The sequence below is a fragment of the Mirounga angustirostris genome, unplaced genomic scaffold (assembly GCF_029215605.1).
Source record: "Mirounga angustirostris isolate CCGP_5_RB_7025 unplaced genomic scaffold, mMirAng1.0.hap1 SCAF_2, whole genome shotgun sequence".
Classification (NCBI taxonomy): Eukaryota; Metazoa; Chordata; class Mammalia; order Carnivora; family Phocidae; genus Mirounga; species Mirounga angustirostris.
In genome coordinates, this window is record NW_026991710.1 from 127,380,988 (window position 1) to 127,395,895 (window position 14,908).

The 14,908-nt window shown below is 38.9% G+C and overlaps 1 protein-coding gene across 3 annotated transcripts in view; it reads left to right on the plus strand.

Annotated features, from left to right (window-relative positions):
* FHIP1A (FHF complex subunit HOOK interacting protein 1A) overlaps window positions 1-14,908 on the plus strand; it is a 230,350-nt gene that overhangs the window by 67,111 nt on the left and 148,331 nt on the right. For 2 of the 3 annotated variants that reach the window (XM_045880302.3, XM_045880303.3), the window contains one exon: window positions 6,226-6,351. The exons of the other annotated variant lie outside the window; for it this stretch is intronic. The gene's annotated coding sequence lies outside the window, so the exon portion shown is untranslated. The remainder of the gene's footprint in view (window positions 1-6,225; window positions 6,352-14,908) is intronic. 3 annotated transcript variants of the gene reach the window in all.

The following is a 14,908-nucleotide window of genomic DNA, read 5'->3' on the forward strand; positions in this document are numbered from 1 at the left end:
ATAAAACCCAGAAAGGTAATAAATATTATTTGCAAATGATAGGGATATATGACTAGAATAAAAACTAATTATACAGATAATATATAAATGTGCCTGGATACCAAGATAATATGTCAACATTTATAGCTTTCATATATACCAACAATAACTAATTTGAAGATATAGTGGAAGAAAAGACCACAGCATAAAAAAGGATAAACTACCTAAGAATAAACTTAAGAAATATATGTAGTATGTATGAAGGCACTTAATGCTCCTGAGGGATACAGAAAAGATATGAAAAGGCCTGTCCTATTCTTGGGTATAAAGATGCCAGTTCTCCTTAAATTAATGTGTGTGTTTGATGTAGTTGCAGTGAAAATAACAACAGGATTTTTTTTTTGGTGGGAGTTACAGAACAAACTTATTCTATGTTCACATGAAAAAATAAGCACGAATAGCTAGGACAGTTCTGAAAAAGACATTAAAACATATTGTAAGGTGGGGCGCCTAGGTGGCTCAGTTGGTTAAGCTCAGTGGTCTCAGCTGTTGTGAGTTCAAGCCCCGCTTTGGGCTCCACACTGGGCTTGGAGCCTACTTAAAAACAAAACAAAACAAAACATATTGTAAGGCTACAATAATTGAAACATTGGTATTACCAAATATATTTAGTGTATGGTAAAGGTGGCCTTTTAGATTAATTGGGGAAAGATGCTATGTTCAATAAATAGTAGTGGGATAAGCAGGTAGCCATCTGGGGTGAAAAAGCTATTTAGAGCAGTACTACCTCAAATGTTAGGCCACAAGCTAAATAAAACAGAAATTTAAAAAATAAGTTCCAGAAGACAGCATGAGAAATTTTATCATCTTGGAGTACATAGGGCTTATGTACGACAGAAAACTGAGAAGGCATAAAAGAGATTGGTCAACTTGATCATATTACCACCCCCCCCCCCAAAAAAAACTAACTGAAAAAATCCTGCATAAGGAAAGTCGGAGAACAAGAAAATTGGGAAAAATGTTTGCTTTTCATATCACAAAGGGAGACTATTTCTAATAAAAAGCTCCTACAAATCCATAAGAAAATGTCCAGCCTTTTAGTAGACAAATGGACAAAGGAATCAAATAGTCTTCTGGAAGGGAAATGACAGTGGCTTCTAAATGTATGAGAAGATGCTTAATCCACTCATTAAAGGAGATTTGCATGTGACAACTATGTGGACGTACCATTTACCACTATTAGATGGAATTATAACCTACACCGTAGAGAGTATGAATGCAATGCAGCAGCCTCTTTAGTGGGCCATTTGGCAAAATCTATCATATGAAGAATTTCGTATCCTTTGACTAGGAGCTTCAGTTCTAGAAATTTATCCTAAATACGAATACATTCACTGAGATATACTTTATATTCGTGTGTACTATGAATGTATCTTACATGTATATACATATTACATGCATGAGAAAATGATTTATGTACAAGATAATTACTGTAGGAGTGTTTATAGTGGTTAAAGATTGGAATCAGCCAAAATGATTTCATCCATGGCAACTGAATAAATACATTGTTACATCTGTACGTTAGAAACTGTGCAGTCATAAAAAATACCAGTGAATCTCTTTATGTATTGTTTTGGAAAAATTGCCAGTATATGTTGGTGAAAAATATAAGGTACAGAACAGTGTATATGTTTATTTGTGTTAAAGTGTTTTGCTTGTTTATGAATAGATACAGCCTCTGGGGAGTGTAATTTGAATTTGAACACACTCCCACCCCTTCTCAAAAAAAATTGCATTTAGCACAATGTCTTGCACTTAGCACTTATTACGTGTTGGTGGTGGTTATTTTCATTATAATTACAGGGTTCCTTTATCTCATGAGTTGATTTTTAACAGTTGTGTCTGGAAGAGGAAGCCCATCTTGCTATAAATGCTGCTTAATGAGGGTCATACTCATGTTACTCATCAAAAATGCGATATGTGCTTCCTGAAGTACGTTTCTTGGAGGATGTCAGTACAAGCTCCGCAAACCGAAGATGTCAAATAAGATTGGGGAATGTTGGATTAAAACTAAGCAGGCTTCTTTCCTGCAGGTTTTCTTAGAGCCTTAATACACATAACGTGCTTTGTGAATATTCAAGAGGGATATTTAGAATGCAGTGTTTTCCAAATTTATTTGAATGCAGAACTTTAAACAGCAGTGGTTACTATCTTTTGAGTAGTTGTCACTTTGGGAAACAGCACTTTAATGCTTAGATTTCGGTTTTGTTCACCTTCATTATTTTAATAAACTTGTATTTTTGATTCATTTCTAAGATGCCTGTCATCTGTCCCTGCCTGTTTTTCCTCCTCTGTGATATGCTACAACTCACTAATTTGTTTCCTGGTTGAGACCTTTCCAGAGTCATCCAATTTACGCTGGGTTTCTTGGGTAAAGAAGAGACTCTGTATAACTCATGCAAAATCTCAGGGATTGATGGAATGGAAATTGAAGATTGATGTTAGATTTGATTCAACTTTTCCCAAAGGTTTAAAAGTTTTGCTGTTCAAGGAAAGGAATAAAATCAACCTCCTGGGTAGAATAGTTGAGGAATTATGAGCTTAATAACATAGATAATATCCCTGTGGGTCAGAAGATATGGGATCGGGCGCCTGGGTGGCTCAGTTGGTTAAGTGACTGCCTTCGGCTCAGGTCATGATCCCGGGGTCCTGGGATCGAGTCCCGCATCGGGCTTCCCCTGCTCTGCCCTCTGCTTGTACTCTCTCTCTCTGTCAAATAAGTAAATAAAATCTTAAAAAAAAAAAGTTATGGGATCTACCTCTGTCTTCACATTTTCCAGCTATCTACTCTTGAACAGGCCCCTTAGCCACTTGTACTTCATTTTTATCATCTATGAAATTCAAGGATTTAGTTTAAGTGCATTCATTTTAAGGCTGAGTTATTATATGCTTAATGGAATCAGTGAAGATTGTAGGACCATGTAGACTATTTTGTTCTACTCTACAGTTTTCACATGTGAATATAATCTATCTCAGGTCAGCTCTTTGGGAGAATGAAATTATTCAATAATTAGCTCATAGTCAGTTGCATGTATTTGAACTTGTTGAACTTTTTGAGACTTCTGTTTTGATTGATTGATTTAATTACCCTGCAGGAAAGCACTTGATTATAACAGAGATCAATTAATATAATGCTATGGATAAATCCACACCTCCTGTGTAAACCCCCGTATCTGTTTTAACTGATTATAGGGAGAAATTTATGATGTGGATATTAATTATTCCTCCCCGCCCCAGTGTTCATTTGGTGGTTTTGCAATGCTTTTTGTGTATTCCTGTCTATTAGCAGCTTTCTGAACTCAGCACAGCAGAGGTCTAAATTCATTGAATTTATGCCATCTGGAAATGAGGTTTAAATTTTGTTCTTTTGTTGAAATTAAGGATGTGACTTAGCATAACACAGAACGAGTGTGAGCCTGAATTTGATATTATTATGTGGAGGTAGGACATTTTGTTAGGAGAGCACTTGCCTGAGCAGAGATTTGAGCGTGACTGAGTTGTTAACTGCCAAATTTCCCCCGCCTTTTTAGTAGGAGAAATATTTTGTTTTTAAATGAGATGACAACCAAGAGAATTATCAAGACCCAGTGAATTTTAAAAGAGTCCTTTCAATTTACTTGAGTTCTGTTAAACCTTGCTTTTGATGTCATTTCTGTGCATTGCTGTCAAAGGACTCGGCTTCCTTTGGAGTCCCAAAGTGTTGCTGCTGGGGAATCATGATCGTAAAATAGAAGTGGTTCTCAGTAAAGCCCTTACCGATACACAGCAATGCCTTATTACCTAAGTAAAAGCGTATGTGTGAGTGCCTAAAAATGTTGAGTGTAAGGGGAGGATATATGATAATGGACACCAAGATGGGATAAGTATTTCTCATGAATTAGAGATGCCCTTTCATAATTCAGGAGTCACAGAACGAAGAAAGGCTCAAAATCACCTGAAAAGCATCTGGAAGTGATCTGTAATTCTTAAGAGGCAGAAGAGCCTGTATCTCTCCAGTACATGATGATAAAACTGTTCATGTGGGATTATGGAAAAAGTAGCATTCTGTTCCTTGTAAAGCCTCTTGTGATTAAATGCCCGAGATTTGATTATGAATTTAACTGTGATGTCCCAGATACTTAATAAATGATTAATTGATTAGATTGAAGAAGGCAGATTTGAAGGTACTGAAGAAATTTTTTTTTTTAAGAAAGAGAGATTGTGCACCCTAGCTGGGGGTAGGGGGTGCAGGGGGAGGGGCAGAGGGAGAGGGAGCGAGAGAAAATCTTAAGCAGGCTTCACGCCCAGTGCGGAGCCTGATATGGGGCTGATCTCATGACCCTGAGATCAGGACCCCAGCCCCAATTAAGAGTTGGCTGCTCAACCACTGAGCCACCTAGGTGCCCTGAAATTTTGGTATTTTTAAACAACAAAAATTCAACTGAATAAATTTGAAGATCAAATTGGCCTATTCAACTGATTTATGAATTGGGCAGCATCCCATTTAGCAATAGAAAGGTGCTTCACAGAGCTGTAGAAGAAGAAAGGTTTTTAAAGGCAGAAAGGGGGTGGAAAAAAAGAAATTATTAGCAAAGAATGCATTGTTTCAGGCAAGGTTGTCTTCCTAAGGGAGATGGAAGGCATCTATTAGGTGGACTATCTCACTAGTGCTGTTCAGCTAATTCCATGTTGACTGGTTAAAGTTTACATTACTGGGGCGTGGTGGGGGGGTTGAAATGCAATCGGGTTAGGTATTAAGTCTTGGTTTGCTCACGTAGGATTTAGCACTAGTGACTCCATTTTGGACCTGCTGTCTCCTTTTAAGGATATGAAGAATTTGTTTATTTGCATGTAAAGTGTTACCTTTTATTCTTCAATTTCATACTCACTCTTCTGTGCCTGGTCACTACCACCACTGTGCCCAGTTTTAAAGATTTAGGTCACACTGAGGTCTCCCTCCCACAACCCTTGCCATTTTTTCTCCTTTCATGAAACATTTGTTACAAGAAAAGGTATTACATTCTAAGCCTTTGAGGCATCTGTAGGTCAAACACACACATAAAACCTAGAAGTTGTGACTTCTAGGAAACCATCTTTTAGTATATTGGACTGTTGTAGAAAAATTATCACATTAATAAGTGACTCATCCTTGTTACACAGAGATTTTGAAAAGATGTATTTGTTATACTAGACTCTGACTTGAATTACTTACCTTAACCCCTCTAAGTTGGGGAAATAGCTTACCTAATACTTATAGCCATATTGAAGCAAATTGCATCTTATTTCTTGCTTTTGCATAAGTAATTGTGATCATATGTAATTACAACATTGTACTCTGCTTTTTCTTTATATGATAAGTGGCATTTTCCATTTTATTTTAAACCCATAAAAGTTTTTGATGGCTGTCAAAATCATGGTTAAGTAAACTATGTTGTGTCAAATTTACTTAACTCTTCCCCAGTTATTGGGCATTTAAATGGCTTCCATGCTTTAAATGTAAGTGTGTATGTGTATGTATATATGTGTGTGTGTGTATATATATATATACACACATATATATATATACACACACACACACACATATATTCATTTATTTTAGTTCCAGTATAGCTATTGTACAGTGTTATATTAGTTTCAGATGTACAATATAGTGATTCAATACTTCCATATAACACCTGATGCTCATCAGGACAAGTGCCCTCCTGAATCCCCATTGGTGTGGTTTGAAGTGGTGGTGGGGCACCTGGGTGGCTTAGTTGGTTCAGTGTCTGACTATTGGTTTTGACTCAGGTCATGCTCTCAGGGTTCTGGGATCAAGTCCTGCATGGGGTTCCATCCTCAGCAGGAAGTCTGCTTGAGGATTTTCTCCCTCTCCCTCTGCTCCTCCCCCTGCTCTCTCTCTCTCTCTCAAATCAATCAATCAATCAATCAATCATTAAAAAAAAAATGAAGTGGTGGGGTTCAGAGCCAACAGCCAAGAAAGAATTCTTGAGATGTCTTTGGTGCAAAAAAGTGGTTTTATTAAAGCACAGGGACAGGACTTTTTGCTTATAATTTCCTTTATGATAAAGTAAGCGCAGTCTGAGGAGAACCCACTCAGTACGCCACACATGGCAGTAAGAGGGAGGGGAGACAAACTAGAGAATCTTAGACTGGGTTTTGTAGTTCATTAATGATTGCAGGACATTTTTTTATTCCTTTCTATAGATCTTGAAAGTCTCCTTCTGGGAGTTTCCAGCAGTGCCAAGTGTTGGAGAAATTTTTCTGTCGCTCTGATACAGTGAAGAGAGCAAATACAGCTCAGCAGTAGGCTACTGGAGAGAGCAATCACAGGTAATGTCTTATTACTATTGATAGGAGTTTAGTAATGTTCAATAACATGCTTTAAAAAAAGCCTACTTGAGCTCACACGTCCAAGTCAACATTATCTTGTTCAAAACAGGTTTTTTGAGAGGCTGTCCTCTACTCAAAACATTAAAATTTATTTATTTTTTGGAAGGGCATCTTGATCCTCTGGTGGCCTTCTCTGTGGTGGCAAATCTCAAACCTGTGGGGGTGTATTTGGGAAGTTGTCTAAACTCCTTTAGCACTAGGGTGATGAATCTGGGGGGCTCTAATTTTGATCAAAAACCAGTGGGTGCAATAATATAAACAGCTTTCCTTTCTCTAATTTGTGTGTTTGAAGGCTTATACACTGTATTGAAAGCTAATTCTAAGAAGAGGTGACTCTAGGTTTCAACAATGGTAGCATTGTTAAAATAAGCGATAGGGTTTGTAAGCTTCCAGAGAAGCATGTGCTATTTATTTGACTATGTAAATGTTGGTATTTTTTCTTATTAAAATCAATCAATCTGTCAGCATTGTAGAAAGGGCTCCTGTATTGATGAGGTTAAAAAAGATGAGGTCTAAACTCCCTTCTAAGGTATACCTCTGAACCAGTGTAATTTGCATCTTACTGGTGGTGTGTTTTGCATTGTTACTCCAAGTGTTATTAGAGTGCTTGTTAAAAATGCACATTAAAAATTCAAATTATTAGGTCCCAATCTAGCATGTCAAAATCAGATTGGGAAGGGGATTGTGTTTGTAGATTTTCAGTAAGTCAAGATTGATAAAGAAAATATTCCCTATGAAGAGAAGAATATCAACAATGACATTGAGCTGGAAAGGTATATTCCAGGAATGGTAAATAGAACAGCTGAATCAGAAAAGGATAAAGATGGGCGCCTGGGTAGCTCAGTTGGTTAAGTGTTGGCTCCGGTCATGATCCCAGGGTCTTGGGATCGAGTCCCACATCAGGCTCCCTGCTCAGCTGGGAGTCTGCTTCTCCCTCTCCCTCTGCCCCTATACTCTGTTCGTGTGCTCTCCCTCTTCCTCTCTCTCTGTCAAATAAATAAATTAAAAAAAAAACAACACAGGACTATGTTTTCAAGTAGTTTATTATTAGATCAAATTGAGAATGTAATTGAATAAAACTGTACTTTGAACTTTAAGTCTAAATTCAAAATGGATATATTTTTTCTTAGATGCAAATGGATAAATCTGTTTTTGACATCTAGATGCCGAATATTAAATTTTATGAAATATCTGCTCTTCAAATTTGCTAATAAGTTGTACCTCAGGTCTCTTATTCAAATGTCAATGGTCAAGAGGAGTGTGGGTAAGCATCAGAGGCCCCTGGAGTCTGTGCTACTTGGCATCCAGGCCAGTGTTTTCCTTTTTTAAGATTTATTTATTTTTTATTTTAGAGAGAGAACGTGCACGAGGGGGTGGGGGTGGGGGGGGAGGGTGAGAGAGAGAATCTCAAGCACACTCCCTGCTGAGCATGGAGCCCAACACGGGGCTTGATGTGGGTCTTGATCTCATGACCCTAAGATAATGACCTGAACCAAAATCAAGAGTTGGATGCTCAACTGACTGAGCCACCGAGGGGCCCCAGCCCAGCATTTTAAAGTAAATATTGTGAAGAAAGTTTTGCTGTGTAATTTATGGTTCAAACAGAAAAAATATAGTGTCCTGCGATTATGTGAAGTTTTTTGAACCCCTCAAATGAAAGGGAGTATTGATATGAAATGAAGTAGTAATAATAACTGATACAAAGTTATTTTCTTTTTTTAAATTTAATTTTATTATGTTATGTTAGTCACCATACAGTACATCATTAGTTTTTGATGTAGTGTTCCATGATTCATTGTTTGCTGAAGTTATTTTCATTACCATGTACATTCTTTAGTAATGGTTCCTATAAATTTATTAATTTTAGGGAATGCAAGCCTTGTGTATAAAGTATTATTTTTAAGATATGTTCAAGTGTACAGATTATACCTTTACTTTAAAAGGTATGTACAACTATAACATTCTGTGCATGTTAATATTGAGAAATAATATACTTTATGTAAAATAAAAATGTGACTATAGATTTCTAAGTAAAGGCTATTAACTTGAGATGCTTGTTTCTTAAAATATTTATTAGCGTGAAGTATTCCATTAAGTTTATACTTAAAAATTGTGTTAAAATGCACAAGGTAAAATTTACCACTTTAACCATTTTTAAGTATATAGTTCAGCATTATCAAATATATTCACATTGTTGTGCAACCGATCTCCAGAATGTTTTCATCTTGCAAAACTGAAACTATACTGAACAACAACTCCCCATTTCTCCTTTCCCTCAGCCCCTGGCAACCACCAGCCTACTTTCTGTCTCTGTGAATTTAACTGTTCTAGATCTCTCATGTATGTGGACTCGTATAGTGTTCGTCTTTTTGTTACTGGCTTGTTTCACTTAGAATAACATTTGTTCATGTTGTAGCATGTGTCAGAATTTCCTCACTTTTTCAGGCTGAGTACTATTCCACCACATTTTGTTTATCCCTTCATCAGTTGATGGACTTTTGGGTTGCTTCAACTTTTTGACTGTGGTAAATAATGCTGCTTGTACATAATAAATATGGTGTATAAATATGTTCGAGTCCCTGCTTTCAGTTATTTTGACTGTATATGTCTAGAAGTGGAATTGTTGGATCAAATGGTACTTCCATGTTTGATTTTCTGAAGCCCTGTTTTCCACAGCAGCTACATGATTTTACATTCTCACCAGTAGTACCCAAGAGTTCTAGTTTCTCCTCATCCTCACCAACACTGGGTTTTTGTTGTTGTTGTTACTTTGTTTGGTTGTTTTTTGATTGCAGCTATCCTGATGGGTATGAGGTGGTATCTTGCAGTTTTGATTTTCAGTTCCCTAATGATTAGTGATGTTAAAGATTTTTCATAAGCTTGTTGGCCATTTGTGTACCTTTTTTGGAGAAATATTTAGTCAAGTCCTTTGTGCATTTTTTTGATTGGGTCATTTGTCTTTTTGTTGTTGATTTGTAGGTTTTTTTCCCCACGTATTCTGATGTTAACCCTTTATCAGATATAGGGCTTGCACATATTTTCTCCCTTTCTGTGGGCTGCCTTTTCGCTCTGTCCTTTGATGCACAGAAGTTTTAATTTTGTTGTAGGTCAGTAGATCTATTTTCACTTTTGTTGCCTGTGTAAATCATTGTCATGAAGCTTTTCTTCTATGTTTTCTTCTAAGAGTTTTATAGTTTTAGCTGTTATTTTAGGTCTTTGATCCTTTTTGAGTTAATTTTTGTATATGGTATAAAGTAAGGGTCCAACTTCATTCCTTTGTATGTGAGTATCTAGTTTTACCAACACTCTTTGTTGAGGCAAAGCTTATACTTTTCTTTTTTTTTTTGAGACAGAGAGAGTGCATGAGGAGGGGAGATGTAGAAGCAGACTCCCCGCTGAGCAGGAAACCCAACACGGGGAGGGGGGGGGCTTAATTCCAGGACCCTGAGATCATGACCTGAGCCAAAGGCAGATGCTTAACCAACTGAGCCACCCAGGCGTCCCAGCAAAGTTTATCCTTTTAAAGACAGTTTAGGTTAAGGAAAAGAAAAACAGAAGACCATAAATGGCTGTGTTGCATCTACGTAGGAATTTCCAGAAAGTCCTCTGTTTGTAATTAAGAAGATATTTCAGAACCAAAGGGTATTGATTGCATAGATTTGAAGCCCACTTTAGAGTAAGATTTAAGAAATGTAGGTTGGGGGCGCCTGGGTGGCTCAGTCGGTTAGGCGACTGCCTTCGGCTCAGGTCATGATCCTGGAGTCCCGGGATCGAGTCCCGCATCGGGCTCCCTGCTCGGCGGGGAGTCTGCTTCTCCCTCTGACCCTCCCCCCCTCATGCTCTCTGTCTCTCATTCTGTCTCAAATAAATAAATAAAATCTTAAAAAATAAAAAAAATAAAAAATAAATAAATAATAAAATAAAATAAAAGTTAAGATAATTCGGGCGCCTGGGTGGCTCAGTTGGTTAAGCGACTGCCTTCGGCTCAGGTCATGATCCCGGAGTCCCTGGATCGAGTCCCGCATCGGGCTCCCTGCTCCGCGGGGAGCCTGCTTCTCCCTCTGACCCTCCCCCCTCTCATGTGCTCTCTGTCTCTCTCATTCTGTCTCAAATAAATAAATAAAATCTTTAAAAAAAAAAAAAAAGAAATGTAGGTTGGCATAGAGCCTGTGTTTAAATTTTATGTTTGTTAATTGGTGGGCAGTGACTTCTTATATTTGGGCTTTGATTATGGTAAACTCTGAGTTTTGGTTTTTAAGTATGGGGGTATGTGTGTGTCTGTGACCTGTTATGGGTTTTTTTCCCAGTTAACTCTGGCCAATGAGGGATCCTCTAATGTTTTAGGGAGCTTCAGTTTCGACTAAACATAAACAGAACCAACCTCTTCATGGTAAAGAATAACCAGTAATGAATCCTGGGGAAAACCTTCAGCCAGCTCAAACCATTCACCTGTGTAACAAGTTATTTGGAACCTGTTTTGCCTTTTAGCTGTAAAAAGCAGTATGTGTGTTGACAGAATGATATTTACACTGGTTTTGAAAAGGTCAAAAACCAGATATTGTACCCTTAGAAGTGAAGTTATTTTTGGGAGGTGAGGAGGGAAGAATATAAAAACAAATCTATGTGACTGAGAGGAAAGCCTGGGCAAGGTACTTAGAAGGTAGAGGAGCAGCTTAGGTGGGCATAGGAATCACTTGGATAATGAAAGGATCGAACGCTTAGGTGCATTACTTTCTTTCTTTCTTTTTTTTTTTTTTAATTATTTATTTGACAGAGAGAGAGACACAGCGAGAGAGGGAACACAAGCGGGAGTCGGGGTGGTGGGAGAGGGAGATGCGGGCTTCCCGCCAAGCCGGGAGCCCAATGCGGGGCTCGATCCCAGGACCCTGGGATCATGACCTGAGCTGAAGGCAGACGCTTAACGACTGAGCCACCCAGGCGCCCTAGGTGTATTACTTTCTTTGGAGGAAATGATAGTAGTTACTAAAGGTAGCACAGCAAGTACCACAAATGGAAAATGGGTTTGAAAGGAGTTGGAGAAAATGTGTCTGATGGTCCTGAGGAGATGCCGTCATTGGAATTCATCTGGTCCGGATTTTGAATGTGTTCTCAGGATGGCGGGACAATAGCAGGTAGATAGAGGCAATTACAGATATCCTGAGCTGTTGAGAGAATTACATATTTGAATACAGTATTTCAGGGTTAAAGACTTGTCCACATGAGAAAAGAGTGGCAGTTAGAGCAGCACTAGAATGCTGTCTTTCTGAGGTAATACCGGATGTCTGAGTCATGGAGGATTGGGGCAGTGAGCGAGGAATGTTTCTCTGTGGCTCCATGGCTCTGTATGGGACCCGTGGGAAACCATTTTCAAAAGTGGTTTTGAAAAAAAAAAAAATCTAGCCTCAAGACTGGTTAGGGACAAGATTTCCTGAGTAACTAAATTTACCAGAATGGCTTAGAATAAATGTAATTTAAGTTTGGTCATGTTTTCTATTTCATTTCAACATCATTCCTGAACACGTTGCCTTTTCTTGGTCTTTAAGTGTTCAGGGCTGCATTGAATTGAGGTGCCCAGAGAAAAGTCTCTAATGACTCTGTTGCAGACCAGAGGTTGTCAAAGTGTGGCTCCCCAGATGAGCAGTGGCAGCCTCACCTGGACACTTGTTAGAAACGTAAATTCTTGGGTTGAATCAGAAACTCTGAAGGTAGAACTCAGATATTTATATTTAACAAAACCTCCTCATGATTCTGATGCATATTAAAGTTTGAGAATTGCTCTAGACACTTTCACTAGCTCTGTGCTGTTGTCCAAGCCATTCATATTCTTTAGACCTTGGTCTCCTGATCAGATAAATCCAGGGTTCTCAGATGTTAGTGTGCACACGAATTATCTGGTGAGCTTATTTTAAAAAATTTCAAAAAGCAGTAAATCTTTTCTAACCTCATACCCTGAGATTCTGATTCAGTAGGTCTTGGACCTACTGACTCCATGATCTGCTTTTTAGCAAGTTCTCATATCTATGATCTGAACCAGTGGATGTTTCTGAGTTTCCTTCATGTCCTAAAGTAATATGATTTAAAATGGCTTTTTTATTTTGGGTTCAGTAACTGAAAGCTTGGGGGGCTAGAACTTTTTTTTTTTTTTTAAGATTTTATTTATTTATTTGAGAGAGAGAGAGAGCGCGAGCGTACATGAGCACGAGCAGGGGGAAGGGCAGAGGGAGAGGGAGAGGCAGTCTCCCAGCTGAGTAGGGAGCCTGGCAACGTGAGGCTCAATCCCAGGACCCTGAGATTATGACCTGAGCCAAAGGCAGATGCTTAGCCCACTGAGCCTCCCGGATGCCCTGGCCAGAACTTTATTTGTGAAATGCAGTTTGGATTATTTTTCACTGAAGTCATTATGTTCTGACTTCTTTCCTTGAAAAATCTTACTCTTTCTTGTGTACTTAGTTTACCTTATGAGATTTTTCTGAGGCTTAGCCTCATTGGTAAGGTAGTTTGCTCACTAAAAGAGCTTTCTGACTCTTGTAAACTTGGTGATTTTATTATGTGGTTCTTCTAGGTAATTTATAAAAATAATTGATAAACTTTAAACACTGGCTCTCAGGGATTACTGCATTTTATTGAGATCTTTTTGTCCCTACCCTTTATTTCTGATTTCTGAGTTTTTTCCCTATGTGTGATACATTCCCCTCATCTGACTTCTGAAGGAGTTCAGATCAAGCCTCCCTAAAATGTGCCACTTTGGCATGTGGATTACTTTGAGCTGAATTCAATCAAGGCCCAATAGACTCAGGAAGAGCTTTTACCTCTCCCTTAGCTGCCTAAAAGAATTTATATATAGGGCTTGGTCCAGGAAGAGAACTATCACCAGAGATAACTACAAAGAATATGGTCTAGGTGTGGTAAGCTGGTGGGGAAGTCCTGGAGATCAAGTTCCTTTCCGTGTCCCACTGTCTCTGCATGGCATGGAAAACATTTGTTTACCAAACATGAGCTCTTCCCATCTTTCTGTAAATCATCTTCCTCCCCTTCAAAGTCTTAGACCCTTACCCTCTTCTTCTTAGCTCAGGATGGTATATAAGCCTAATTGCACAACTGCCTGTGGGTCACATATTTTATGTGGTTCCTGAATGTATGTAATGAAATTTGTTTTTCACCTGTTAATCAGTCTTTTTTTTTAAAGATTTTATTTATTTGACAGAGAGAGAGACAGCCAGAGAGAGAACACAAGGAGGGGGAGTGGGAGAGGGAGAAGTAGGCTTCCTGCAGAGCAGGGAGCCCGATGCGGGGCTCAATCCCAGGAACATGGGATCATGACCTGAGCCGAAGACAGTCGCTTAACCATCTGAGCTACCCAGGCGCCCTCTCCTGTTAATCAGTCTTATGTCAATTTAATTACCAGACCAGCCAAAAGAACCTAGAAGGGTAGAGAAAAAATTTCTGCTTCCCTCCAGCATCATTCATATTTTTGTTTCTTCACTTTTTATGGTACAACCTTATTAGAATTATTTTTTGTGAGTTTTCCTCTTGTCTTAGTGGCTGGTCCTTCTCAGTCTTTTTTCCTTTATCCCTTGAATGTCGGTGTTCCCTAGGAACTGTGAATTCTTTCCTTTCCTTCACATTTCACCCATATGCCCTCCTCTCAGTGCCCACTTCTGCATGCTTACCAGGCCTTGCTCAAATGTCCCCTTTATACCACCCTTTCCAGAGTAGCACCTGGCTCTCAGAACTCCCCTCTGAGCTTTAGCCTATACAATCAGCTGCCTACTGGATGTCCCACAGGCAGATCAGGTTAAAATATCCAAAAGGGAGCTCCTCTTTCTACTCCCTTGAAATCTGTGCCTCCCCTCATGTTCCCTGTCTTGGTGAATGGCATCACCATCACCCTTTATGTAGCTAACATTTATCCAGCATTTCCTACATGCCAGGCATTGTTCTAAGGACTTTTATGTAACTCTCACAAAATCCTTTGAGATAGATTCTATTGTTATTCCCCTTATAGGAATGTGGAAACTGAAGCACTTGGTGCTTAAGTAGCTTTCCCAAGGTCACAGAACTGTTAATTGGTGGAGATGGAATGCCAGAGCATGTAGTCTTCATCACTGTGCTCTGCTCCCTTCCTCTCTCAGTAGCCCAGCCATCTAGGATTACCCTTTACTTCACCCTCTTTCCCTCTGCATATCTGTGCAGTCCTCTTGAGCCCACCTACTAAATCTCTCTCAAAAGCACACATCCCCTTCTCTGTTTTCTATTGTAAGTATTCTGGTCCTGGCCTCCATCAGCTCTCACCTCTGCTATTATGACCTGACCCACGTCCTCTTTCCATCCATTTCTTTATATTCTTGCCAGTATTGTTCTTCCTTTTAGTAAATCTGATGGTGACACTTCCGCACTCACTGGCCTAACACCCTCCATGATTAGTAGCTAGTCTTGGGTGAATCCTCTACTGTTCCACTTCACCGTTGAGTGAGCCCCACCAGTTCTGAGGAAAGGG